Raw genomic sequence first — 14,710 nt, forward strand, 5'->3', positions numbered from 1 at the left:
TTAAGTATTAACCCAAAAATAATAATATGGTAAACTCATTTACACTGATGTTTTACCTTATTGAGAATTTGTTCCACGTAATTTCATTTGGTCGGAAACAGTTTTGATTTGCTCATTGTATTTTCCCTTGTCCTTTTTTGGCTATTTCATGAAATTTTCCCCGTCTCCCATCTAGAAAAAGAACAGCCAAAATGGAAATGCTAGAAAGTAACATTTGAATTGCCCCAATTGAAGCTGAAGCAAATGATTGTTACAAGCACAATATGTTACATCCATTCTTTGTCATCACTCTCAACAGCTAACCTTGTCTTTTTAGCCTTCACTTGGTTTACCTCATCACCATTTTTCCAATCCTTCATTCTTCATTAATTTACTCGCTATCTGAACTTGGTCTTGTTGAATCGAATAATGAAGCCACACCCAAAATTGTATCGTCTTGTTAATATTACGTAGATCATATATTAAGAAGCTTACGGTGATTTTCATTCCCAATGCTTGTTTGTTATGACTTAATTTTATGATTTCATTATTTTTGTTATTTAAGTTGATTTTGATGAGTTAAATGAAAAATTTTGTCAAGCATGTCAATTTATTTAAGGTAATTTCAGTTATTATCTTTGTCCATTTCAAATTGAATAGTCATTTTTTTATGAGTAATTAACATTTAATAAATAAGTTTTTGAAAATGATTAAAACTCAGACTTTCCAAATATGTATATTTTACTTTTAATTTCACGTGCAAACGCAAAAAATTATAGTGAAAGTTAGTCAATTCGATGAACTCTTGACTTATTGGCGAAACCCTAGCTTCTAAAAGACAGAACAGCCGATTCTTTTGCTTTGCTCTTTTTGCAATTTTTGGAATAACGAAGATAGGAGCTTTAGTGCCTTTACTAACAAAACCCTTTTTTTTCTCCCTTTGTTAGGGCAATTTGTTTAAGTCACCTACGGTTCCTTGAAAGGAAGGGCTTCCAACAGAAGGGCAGGTAGGTTTCCCTTTCAGTACGTCGGACATCCAAAAAGTCTTGATAGAGGGAATAACTTGACCTTCGTTGGCTCTCGCATTTGACTCCCAATATCTCTTCGGATTTTCCGCTGTATACGGAAGAGATTATTCCCCCATGTGCATTTTCACTCAACTTTCTGATACTGACCCAAACATTTTTGTATTGAAGCCTTTTGAATACAGAAGGAGATTGGAATTGCTTCTTGAAACGTCTAGACAGGGAGAAAACTAAAACTGCTCAACCTCGGCCTTCAAGCCTCCATTTATTCTCCACCCTCAAACCTTTGATAAGAAAATTATAGTCTGTCTCTTCATGCTAGCTAGCTCTCTAAAATCAAACAAGCATATATTTCCATTGCACTATTGTTTGTAATAGAAGTGAAATATGTATGTATGAGCAATAAGAAAACTACAACTCGGCAATAACTACTGATTTGGTCAAAATTGTTAATATCATTAGAGAAAGGTCATTAAAGTCTTTAAAAAACATAAATTCAAAAAGCTCAAAATTAATCTGAAATTTCTCATCAACTTGAATTCAACTCAAATCAAATCATCATGTGTCAAATAATTAAATTAATAAATGGCAACTAGTTAATCTATTTAAGAATAATTTTTAATGTATGTAGATCACTGGAATTATTAGAGGATGGAGAGTATATAATTTAAGTGTTCAGGTGGAGGTTAGATGGGGCTTGAATTGAAGGTGTAGCCATGTGCTAAAGCAGGGGATTCAACATTCAAGGACAGAGCATCAAAAGCTCTGCCGACTTTAGCAAGGACCCATAAATTAAAATTTTAGAAAAAAATAAACATAAAAATGTTCTGAAAATCCGGAAGAAAAGAAATCCCATGCCATACTTTTCTATCCAAACACCTGGCACTTTTCTGGAATCCTCCTAATCTCCATATTTTCCCCACTGACCACGAAATGAATTTTACCACCTAAAGTACTTGACGCCCCTTTTATTTTTCCTACCAAATTATTTAATTCCCCACTCGAATGACTCAAAATGCTACGTTCCCCTACTAACCTCGGGAAATGAGTCCTGCCACGGTTTTTTGTCGACTGTTTCTAGCGTATTCCAGAACAGTTTCATTCCCCTCGCGTAACGCGCTCACATATTGGCAATTTAATGAGAATCACTTGGCTTAGTTTACATGTAAGCCCCTTTGTCCGGACGGTTAATTACAGCCATTTATTTCACGGGAAAAATTAGGTGAGGTTCATAAATCCTTGATCTCAAATTTTTTCTTTCTCAAATATTTATAATGTTTAATTTCATAAAAATTACTTTACATTTTAATAAAATAATTATTTTAAACACATAACTTCTTTTCGCTAAATTTTTTTAAAAAAATATGTACGAAGTTTATTTTATGCTATGTAATTATATGTATGTGCAAGATAAAATACTCCTTTTATAGGTTTTTTTATATATTTTAATTTATTATTTATGAAATGAATATATATAAGGGAACGATAAGGACTCATACTACTTTTTTTAGAAAAATACATTTTAGTTCAAGATGCATCCATGTATCCTCCCCGAAATAAATGGGATCATGTAAGATAGGGACCATATAACTGTAATGATAGTTACGTTCAATAATGTTTTCCCATTCTCGGGTATGAAACTTTCGAACCCAAAATTGATTAGAAGGGATGGAAGAGGAACTTACTCAAGTACTACTAACAAATTAACAGCACCATCCTCGGAAGGACAAAATCGTCAATCTGCAACCCAGTCAACGACCGTCACGTGAAGTTAGCTAAACCAGAATCGGAGCCAAAAAGGAAAGCCAAAACGGAGCCACACGTGGCACGTCGTGGTGAAACCTCTCGCGTCCCGACAAAACGCAAACGGGCGCTCGGCGTACGAGAAAAATCCCCTCTGCCCTGCCACCCACACCCCCCCTCTCTCTCTCTCTCTCTCTCTCAAATGTGAAAACCATACCAATTTTATGTGTACGGACGATCCCAACATGCCTACTTTTGTTTCGTTTTTTTTTGGGGGTGGGGGGGGGGGGGGATGGTGGTGAGTTTGACCGTACGCGTGGCCTGGTTCTTTTATTCTGGAGGAAACAAAAGGGACACGACGGTTGCACTTTGCGAACGCCACGAGACATGGGAAACGACTCGTGGCACCATCTTCGTGTCTCCCTTCATCCCCCGCCCTTGTGCATCGAGATTCGTGTGATTTTGACGCTTGCTTTTTTTATTTAATTTAGTTTAATTTTAGTTTTTTTTGGGTTCTACTAATGCAATGTCGATGAAAATTGGATGTTGGCCTGGTTCGTACGTATTTGTTCAAGTTATTCACCTTTAACTAAGCTCAGATTATAGAATATAGATTGAGTTTTAATTTTAATTCATATATAGCCAAAATCACAAAGTGAAAACAAATAAGAAAGAGAAATACTATAATTGCATATAAGAAATATATATACTATACTTAGCAGCTAAGTGTTTGTTTTTTAGTTTCTAAATCCTAAAATGATTCCAATTAACTTTGTATTAATTAATTGTGTTAATTAAACAGTTACAAAAATTCTTTTATTTTAGGATAACGTTGACCTGTTTTCCATGTTTTACTCTTATAATTAACAAACTTATTCATGATTTGATCTTCTCATGCCAGAGACTCGAAATCAAAAACATTAAATTACATAAACGACGGTTGTTTATTAAATTTCTAACACCAATCTATCTTAACTTTGCACTAAATAGTTTTTTTTTAAAATAAAACTAAATATATCTTATTATTGATTGGTTGTTAATTGCAAATTGTTACTAGGTCAAAAGCTATTGCTTTCCATGATGCAAGGTGCAGACATGCACAAACTCTCACGTGATTCAAGAGAGTTATTTCTTTTAAACCAATGAGAGAGTGCATGAATCTGCAATGCGGAGGAGCAGCACTTTTCATAAATGAATGGAAACATTGTATTCAATTTTTATTTTCAAGAAAATAGAGATATATATATACAATTAATTTTTGCAAGAGAGAAATTATTACATGTAACTATTACACAACAAAATACATGCATCGTTCGTGTCTTGGATTCTTAAATTATATCCAATATTGGATTTTCTCGTGATCTTTTCGGTGGCGTATAGACTTGGTCATTTCTCATAATAAAAATCTTTTTTTTTTTTGACAATGAAAGTGTTTAGTTTTCTCCACTTAAATGCAATCAAATCACATCGTTTTACTTGCCTGCCTCTACGCTCGGTATACACTTTTGATCCATCAATCTGATATACATTAACTTTTTCATTCTCTTTCTTTGTATCACTGCCTTATTTCATCTAATCTTAACTCTCCCGGCTTAAAACTTTTCACCTTTACGTTAATGGAAGTTCTTTTTCAAACGCTTTACTGAGTTAACCAGTATAATCTTTGATCTACGTTCATTTCTTTTGGATTCTTTCTGTTTTATATTGCTATTTTAAAAAATATATATTTATTAATCTCAATAAATTTTTCATGACACAATGACTTGATTTGGACAAAGAAACCTATATAATAACAAAAAACAATTATATTATACACTTGAGACCTTTGTGTTATATACTTGGAAGCAAATCTTTTATACCTTTCCTCTTTCCGCCTCCTAGAAACACAAGCCATTTACTTAATTATTATCTCTTTGATCCTTTTCCACTCGAAGCAAATCAATTGCACAAGGGTGAAACAAGATCAATTAATTTTTCAACATGAGGAATGAAAGGAAATTAATTATAAAATATAATTATATCGATTAAGTGATCAGCTTAATCCTTGGCACTGTACACAAAAGAATTATATAGTGAAATAATGGATTCGAAAGGTATCCAATGGTAACCAATAATAGAAAATATTAAATATGACACCTATATAGTAATCTTCTATTTTACTTAAAAGACGTGATGCATGTAGTTTGCTAGTGACTTTATAGGTTAATTTCTAAATCTTTTGATACTTTATATCATAGTTTAATTTAAACTTTTTTCCATTTGGGTTAATTAAGTACCTTGAATACTTACTTTTTCCTTAAAATAACTATAAATTCTCGTTCAATCTAGTACAATTTCAATGGCCCAAAACTTAATATATTTGTGGGGGGAAATCGAAGCCTTTTTGCCCTTTTCCGTAAGTGAAAATATAATCCCCTAATTAATTAAACCGACTCAAAATGATCTTTCAAGGGATTCAAAGAGACTTTAGACGTAGTGGAGAAGTGATGTAATAATTCAGGAAAGACTTTTTCAGAACTGGCCTCAAGTCCAAAGGCGTGGAGTTCATTTAAAAACGACTGAAAATGAAAGCAATGGGAAGCAAAAAGAAAAACGACACTATTATCAAAGCAACCCATTTGGTGCCACGAGTCAAGGAGCAAATTCAGATGGCCCTCTTCGGTCAAAACCCTCCTATCAAGATTGAGGATTGAAGCTGATGAAAATCACCACCACCAGAAAAATATATGGCATTTTCGCTCAACGGACGAAGCACCAAGGGGTTGTCAACGTTTCAAGGATTTACAAGATCTCGTGGGGTGTTTAGTTGAAAGTGAAAGCTTGGGGAGAATGTAATAATGTACCATTAAACTAGCGTTCTTTGATATTTTACAGATTAAAGTAAAATCTGTTTTTACGGTAAGAGTTGATGTTGAATTTTGCTATTATACTTTTAATTTTGTTGAATTTTGTTAGTATATTTTTAGTTTTGTTGAATTTTTAATATAAAATAATTAAACTGATGAAAATTTTTCATTTACATTAATAGAATATTTTTAAATATTTCAACTCCGTTATAATTTTTTTTGAAAAAATCAACTAAATTGAAAGTGCAATTACAAAATTTATCATTAGCTTTAACAAATTATTTTGGGAAGTATTTCAATTCTGTTCTTTTTATTTTAAAATAATCAAAATTAAAAATATAATGACAAAATTCAATAAAGTTAGTATAATAGTAAATTTTACCTTAATCTAATATTTTTGGATAGATCGATTCAATGGTGAAACGTGAGTGAGCAAAAAAATTGTTGAGGGTGAAAGGTGACAGCATCAAAAGGGTCACTATTATGCGCATACGTATACACGCATGCGAGAAAAAATTCACTCACGGCTAACTATTTTATATTTTTTTATACAATTTATATTTGATTTATAATCCAACTGCTACATTTCATATTATATATATATATATATATATATATATATATATATATATATATATCTTTCTTCCACGGTTGATCTCAAAAGAAGGTAATTATTAATATTTTTGGAATTCAATGACCATGTTTTTCTTAATTTAATTTTAAAAAGAATTTAAATTCAATTATTTTAATAACATAACATATACACTTATTATTAAATCAAATATATATATTTTATTATTGAGTCAAATGTACCTTTATCACATGAAAGTTTTTTAATTTAAGTCATGACCTTTCTTTTTTTACAGAAAAATAATCAGTTTGGTATTTAAAAAGTCCATAAAGGAGAACATTACATCATGTAGATATTGACACCAATTTGAAACTCTCAACCTGCTAAAGGGCACTTTGTCTCCTGAAAGAACAGAAAAGGTGTCTTTATAAATAATAACTTAATAAATTTAATCAGATACTATATTTGTTTAAAAGAAAAGAGGAGAGGTAATTTCAAGAGGAATGGCACTTGTTTCTTTTTCCTTTGGTGATCCATTAAATTATTGTAAACTTGTGGATTTGCAAGTATGGGTTGGTACAGATGTTTCAAGTGGTTCCCATTACTTTATATACTTGGCGAAAACAAGCTCTCCTCACCATTACGTTAAATCAACATTCCACAGTTGATCAGCATTCATGGATACAAAAATGAATAGTATAGAAACAGATACTTGCTTTCCACATCAGAGGAATTAAATTCGGAGGGAGTAGGATACTGGTGATTTGATGTGACTGAAGATAAAATGCTACAAGCCACATCTTGTCTCTGACGTAAGTTGCCTTATAAATCATGTATACATGATGAGGATTACCCATGTGCGTATGTTACCCAAACATTCAGATTACATAATTCCGATACATGCATACCCTAACTCTCTAACATTTTCCGACTATATAATTCAAACATCGACATTTTGTCACGTGCGTGTGTTACTCGTTTATTTTTTAGAAATTAAGGTCTAAAAGTTGAAATCCTTCCTCAAAACAAAATTATATTGTTTTGAGTGATTAGATAGGGAGGACTTTCCTTAGTTACCAAAAGGTTTCCATCTTGAAATTAAGATAGGTCATAGCCCAAGTGTGTGGCTTGGGAAGATATTTTTCCAATTGCATTATCATAAAACATGGTTATACCCAATGTCAGCAATGAAGAAGGAAAGCTGATTGATGTGAAAGATCACAATAGGAAAAAATCAATATATATATATATATATATATCCTATCAATTTCATTTCCAACTTTTGCCTTGGGGCACCACATTAGGATTAACCAACAATATACCAACAAAGGTATCCGTAGCTCCAATGTTTGGCAATTATGGTTTTTAGGTTGAAAGAGGATGAGAAAGTTTCGAGCAATTCTAGACGAAATTTTGTGGGCAGCGAACTGATTTTGATCAAAAGATGATCACCGAGAAATTTGATTTTTATTTATAAAAGTTTAGGGGTCTAACCTACTTCTCCTCAAGTTTAGATGACATAATACATAATATATATAAAAAAAAAATCAAATTCATGGGACCCATTGATACCTAATTGTGTTTGATCATGATAGAATTCAATTTATATAATTTGTATAGATGCATGCTTCGAGTACTATATGCAAATTTCTTCAAAAAAAAAATTATATATATATATATATATATATATATATANATTTCTTCAAAAAAAAATTAAATATATATATATATATATATATATATATACTAATTTACCTTCAAATTTTTCTTATAGTTAGTTATATCTTTGAGTACTATACGTTAAAATAACTTCGAAATCATTGAAATGTCGATTATTGAATTAGTTTCAGATTTTAAGATATTGTAAAAAGTTGATTTGATAAATTTGTACCTATATGATTATATTACTTAAATAATCCCTTTTTCTCTTAATTTTTTTTGAAATAATGAGTGCTATTTATATCAATTAATAATCTTATTTATCCTGTTAGTATATCCCATTAATTAGTTATATCAATGGCACCTTTATCCTATAAAATTTACTTTCACTTTCTCTTTCTTGAAATCTTTTTTTTTCATTATTATTTCTATTGGTTACTCTAAACTAGTTTCCTGAGCCTTTCCCTATCTTAATTATCTAGGTACCTTTAACTACATTGCTTAGAAGCATTCCCTTTGCCTATTACGACTACGACTACTACTACTACTATCAGAAATACACTTCCACTTGCTACCTTCTCTAATTGGCTATAACTTTCATAAAGTTGGCAATAAGCATGGTGTAATTAATTTAGTTTGAAATCAGATGAGTCGGTTTGTCTTTGGGGGAAGGCATGGGCATGGGATAGTGATGATTTGATTTGAGAAGTGTCGTCGTCCGAAGTGCTTCTTGATGAGGGATGGCAGAGGGCGGATTCTCATTTCCCCTTTGGGTCATTTGCCCAAAACGAACTCTCGATTTTGAGCACAAATTAGTCCATGATTGACTGTTGTGGATAACCATCAACAAGAAAATGATGTTCCCAGTCCCACAACCCATGCCATTATATATGCACAAGTCCAAGATGGCAGCCGCGATGTGACCTTACATCACCTTGATTGAGATAGCTCAACTTTATTATTATTATTATTATTTTTTTTTTCCCTTAAAATTGCATATAATTTTTGAATTACACGAATAAATAACTATTTTGATAAAATATTTAAAAAATTTTAATTATTCATTAAATTCTAAAATTTTTTATTATTTTTAATCAATTTTTTATATTTTATTTTAAATTAAATAATTTTTATAATTGATATTATTAATTAAATTATTATTTTTATATTATATAATAAATTAATAGATGATATGACATGATGAAATGATCATACAATTTTTTCACTTTTCACATAAATATTATGTTAATATCATATATATACAAAATGATAAATAATAATTTAACTAACACCGTTAGTCATATTAATACCTCTTTAGTCTAAAATAAAAATAAAAAAATTTAATTAAATATAATAAAAATTAAATATTTATTAAAGATTTTTTCGAACAATACAAAAATTTTTTCAAAATATTATATCAAGTATTTTTTACCATATAAACTCTACTTTTCTTATCTTAAAATGTAAACTTGAAACTCCTCAAATGAAATCTCAAGCATTAATAATTAAAATGTTTTGATATGATAAAATTTAAATTTACTTTTGATAGACTTAGTTTATTGGAATTTAACTGCGAAAAAAAAGAAGCAAATTACTGATTTGATTATTTCCATGAGAAACGTTTTAACAACCCTGTTTGTGGCTCATGATGATCCTCAAGTACTTTTTGCACATGATTCATGAAATTTTGTCACGTCTTTGGCTTTTTTTCTTTTGTTAATTGTAGCTGTAGAGGTTGAACACAAGATTATGGTGGTGATTCGACATCACCATTCACCAGAACAAAATGACCATCTCATCTGACTTATTAGTAATGAAACATGACAGAAAGCAAGAAGACTGCCCATCGGTTCCATGCTGAAAGACTTTGAAGCGAGCATCATGCCTCACAATTCACATGCAGATAGACTACTGCATAAGTGGTTGGCATGTAATATCAAAGTTTGCAAGAAACGTTTTGAGTGCAAGGAGAGGAAATAATCATACACTTGGTGGAATTTTGCAAGCAGATATAATACAACAGGACTTAATAAATCATGAATTCCATTCTTTTCTATAAAAAATTCAAATAAAGCATAATTTATGCAAGAATATATTATTTATAGTACAAATGTGGGAAATACTATGATAATAATACTTTAAAATCAAAGTCTACATGAAAGTTACAAGATGTGACACTTATCCATTATCCTAGCACAAGTCTGGATGCGACACCAAAAGTATAAAAAGATGCAACCCATCGGCTTCTAGCGCCCGTGCTCAGAGAAAAGCACAATTCTATCGGGACTAATTTGCAATCAAGTGAAATTTATACTAATACATTTTTTAAAACAATTAAAAAGTATTTTAGATCTGAATTTTACTATTTTTTAAGATGAATATTATTATATATCCAAATACGATTTAGAAGTAACAAAAAAATTTACAGATTGAATATTAAACACAATCTATCTGTGATATATAGTGCATATTTTATTTCTTTTCATTTTAAATTAAATGGTAGTTATTTTTATTATTAAAATATTTTTAATTATCTAAGAAAGAAAAATATGAGAAAAGAGAAATACAGAACAGAAAAATTATTTTTTTTCAAGTATTTAATTTAATCGTAAATTCGTATATATTTTTCTTGATTATTGGATTCGAATTGTCTTTTCCAAAAACAGGCAAAGGATTTTTTTTTTCAAGAGTTACGGGGCATAGAATCTCTTGGGAGGCAGGACCTGAGATTCGACCCAAGTTTTGTTGGTTCTCCTTGTCCCTTTAGGTAATGATTAGGACAAAAGCACCCAGTTTAATAAAGAAAATCAGTTGTTATCTATGGAAACCATTTATACCAAGCATATAATATGTGATATGAATGACTTTACAATAAATTTAATAGCATTAGATTTTATATATATATAAAACTTTCTTTCAAGAAAGGGTAGTCATTACTTCCGGGATTTGTCCCCTATGGAAGATGGTGCATCATAAACTGTGGTTTTTAGCTTTAGAAAGACAATCCCGTAAGCTTGAAAGAAATTATTGCAATGAGAAGCTGTTGACTGAGTCCAGATATGGGTTCTCAACGCTATGCTCCAAAATCATGACTGCAGGTCCCCCCATGAAAAGATTAGACAATTTGGTGAGTTTGATTTGGAGAGAATCTGCCACCGTTGGATGTCATAGTCAACACTGTAGGGTTCACGGTTAATGCTCTTTCATGGTAGTCAGGATTATACAGGTTTGGTTTGCTTGACTTTCTGTCAAGATAAAAGACAGGGACGTTTTGATCGCTTCATTTTACAATTTCTTAGTTGAGTTTAAGTGTTGAATGGCATGAGCTGATCGATAAATTATGACAAGTAAATCACTAGTTTCAACATTATCAAGTTCTTGAAAGTAGCTGCTTGAATTTTGATGGGTTAGATAGTATATATACTTAATTTACAGGGAGATGTGGCAGAGGGAGACAGCTCGAGTAGAACTGACAAAATTAAATTTGTGATAAGGATTTGGATCTTTCTTGGAGGAATTATTTTTCGTCTTTACAAATTTGTCTCGTCCTTTCCTCGGCTAGCGAACTCCCCCCGGATTCCCCCGGATTGTGACTTGAAACTTGAGAGAGTTTCCATGGTCTGGGACGTAAAGGTAACAAAGCTCCAAGGAGAGCAGACTTGATGGCAGGGCACTCCGTAGCATATACTGCTGACCTACTTAAAGTTCGTTTATTAAGATTCTTACCTTACTTGGCAAGTTTCATTGTTTTCCTTTTTGGTGATTTGCCAGTGCTTGGAATCAGAATAGTTCAAGGACCAAATATAAATAGGCAACCAGGCATGGGGTTTCTCGTAGTATTAAATTCTCCCTGTCCGCCCCAAGAAAAAGATGAAAACAATAGAACTTAACTTATTCAAGTGGAGAAAAGAGGATAAAATATAGAGTGCAAATGAAGCTACATATTCTATTAAAACCAGAAAGTGGGGTTAAATCTACCCACCTAAACTGGGATCAAATGGTTGTTTCCTCAAGATACTGCAGGACGGGCCCAAAAGGCCACCCACAAGTTGTGAAAGCAATCAGAAAGGAGACAGATAAGGTTGTTTTTGCAAGAAATATCTATGTGCAAGTGCATATAATGGTGGCTCCATATAACTTGAGTACTAAACAAATGCATGTGAACTATAATGCCTTGCTTGCACTGTCTGAATCTTTAAAGTTGCCTTCTCTCTAAAGATTGAGGCAGCAAAGTAGGTAGAACAAGGTAGAAACTCTTACTTTAAAGCTCAAGGGAATGATTGCCTTCTGTTGAACCAATGCCTAGAAAACAAATATAAGCTTTTTGCTTTTGATAATGTTAAGGAGAGTATTGATTCCACCAAAAGCTACTAGGTTGGACAATGCGGACTGCCAAGCTCCATGGTTTCTTGGTGTAATAGCTTCTAAACCTGTTTATAACCTATGAACAAAATTATACTGGGCCATGTTATTGGAAAGCGTCAAGAAGCAATTCTAAAGTGGGTATGAATACTCCTGGCAACAAATTGACTAGGCCGAGATCAGATCATTTTGAACCCGAATTGGGCCCTTGGAAAATGGCTTTTCTCTCCTAACCACAAGGGCCCACGCTTAGGCGGGCTCATCTCTAACCCAAAAGGGATAAAGAAGACTGGCTTAAGCCCCAAATCCCAATGTCATAGTGGTTCGCGATCAGTTTCTTCAGCCATCGTCAGATATTCACTGGTTTTAGCATGCTGTTATTGACTACTTGATCATTTGCAGCCACGAGCTTAATAGTCAGATTCAGTTTTTCGATAGCATATATTACGACAATTGATTAACTACTCAATTAAGGACTTAAAGTCTATTCATAAAAGTAACAAAGCGAGGGTTACATAACTCGATCAGGCTATGCCTGGATAAGGATTACATGTTATTCCTCACTTACAACAAGAACAAACAAGAGCTCATACTTTCATTAAACTAGACGATGTAAAGATGCAAACGGTGGCATGAAAAACCACTCTATGCACAGATACTGGAATTGCTACAGAGCTTTATTTCCTTCGCCTTTTCTTTCACCACTTGAGTTTCTTAGGGAAGTACTGCAAGGAAATGAAGAAATAAAAGATCAGCTAAGCATTCGGAATACTACAAATAGTTTCTAATTAAAATTAATAACATTTGAAGTCAGCTGTGTGGCTGCATAGAGTAGGGTGCTACTAATGTACCTTCTGGATGAGGGAGAGATAGTATGGCTTCATTTCCTCCACGTTTACCCTGACCTTGCTTTTGCTATACAGGTCATATTTGCTGCATGTAAGGCAGTCAAGTTAAAGGATGATCCAACCTATTTATGTTGTCAATCAAATGAATTTCTCGGTTAATTAGCTTTCGTTATAAGTTCATGCTGTCATTTCTTTTGTGCACAAAATGGAAAGAGTAGATCATACTTGAACACTTTGAGCCACTCATCATCTCCTTGTCCTCATCATTCATCAGGTAAGTATAAGATCCAGATCGGTGTAGGGCTGTCCAAATCAAATTACCAAAAATTTTCAATAAAATCATCCCAGCAACTAAAAGTTTGCCCCAATCCTTGTTCTCTAATGGGAAATCTTTGAATTGCAGGACTCACCATAGATGGAATGGACCCTGATAATAAAGAGACCAGCTGGTGGGAGAGTGGTGTTGTTACCCTTGGCAACCTGTCAATTTATTAAAAGTTTCAATATCATTTCACTAGAAAGGAAATAGAAGAACTTGATAGGATAAAAGAAAAAGAAAAGAAGTTAGAGCTGACATAAGGTCAGATGAGTCACTCACCAGATACATATATTCATCATGGCCCCATGACATAGTAACATTATCAAGCCCAGAGTTCAGATGAGCATTCCCAGATGCTCATCACTGCCTTGTCAAGTTTCTCGTACTCCTCTTTCCCCTTCTCAGCCTGTGACATTATTTATCATATTAACCATCAGCAATTCGTCCTGCACTTGTACAAAAAAAGAAAAAAAGGGCTCGTAATTACTGAGTAGATAACAACTATTGAATTAGCTGTTGCTAAATATGTAATGCAGGACAAAATGAATCACATTCGGTGCATTAATAGCGAATAAAATGTTGTTACTATATAACCAAAGAAATTATCCAAAAAAAAAAAAGAACTAAATATAGCCAGAGAAGAAGGCTTCACAAATTCATAGGTTTGATTTGATGTGATTCTTTTTGTAAATTTCCAGGACGATCTCTCTTCTCAAGCTTTCCTTCTCATAGTCCCTAGGAACCATTGAGACACACATTTCTCCGTAAGTCATCCGGAGATTGTATAAACGGAAAATGTACTAGCTATCAAATTGAAACTGAGCGTTAAACCTGAAGCTATGGCCCAAGGCATTGCTCTCCGGAAGAACAAAGCCACCATCAAGCTGCATTTCTCTCACTTCTTGCAGCTCCCCCTTCTCAATATTCTCGTTTTCAACTACGGTGGCAGTGGCGGCGGTGTTGGCATTGTCAATAACGGGCTCTGATCAGAACAATGGGGAGAGAAACATCAAACTGATTAATTAACATCAGAAAATATATCTTACAACGTGGGGAACCGAGCTGAATATTGAAAACATACAAAAAGCATAACGTTTTCGTTGGCTAATAAAAAGATTAAAAAGGTTTCGACAGAAGAATAAGAGCTGAGACCAAATGAAAGAGACAGCGAACCAGGAACAATAACCGTCATGATGGCAAAAGGATATCAAAGGGGATGGAAAAAATTGCAAGCGCTAGGCAAAGGAAAGGCTCTATGGTGAGCACAACGAAGAGGCTCCCTTATTATAGGCTAGATTCCTGGCATGGCTTGGTTGAGACTTTAGCAAAGGGGCATGTTGTTGAGATGAAATTACGAG

General features: G+C 32.9%; 1 pseudogene; it reads right to left on the minus strand.

Moving 5' to 3' along the window:
• LOC18588465 lies at positions 12,671–13,709 on the minus strand (annotated as a pseudogene).

This window comes from Theobroma cacao, chromosome 9 (assembly GCF_000208745.1).
Source record: "Theobroma cacao cultivar B97-61/B2 chromosome 9, Criollo_cocoa_genome_V2, whole genome shotgun sequence".
Taxonomy (NCBI): domain Eukaryota; kingdom Viridiplantae; phylum Streptophyta; class Magnoliopsida; order Malvales; family Malvaceae; genus Theobroma; species Theobroma cacao.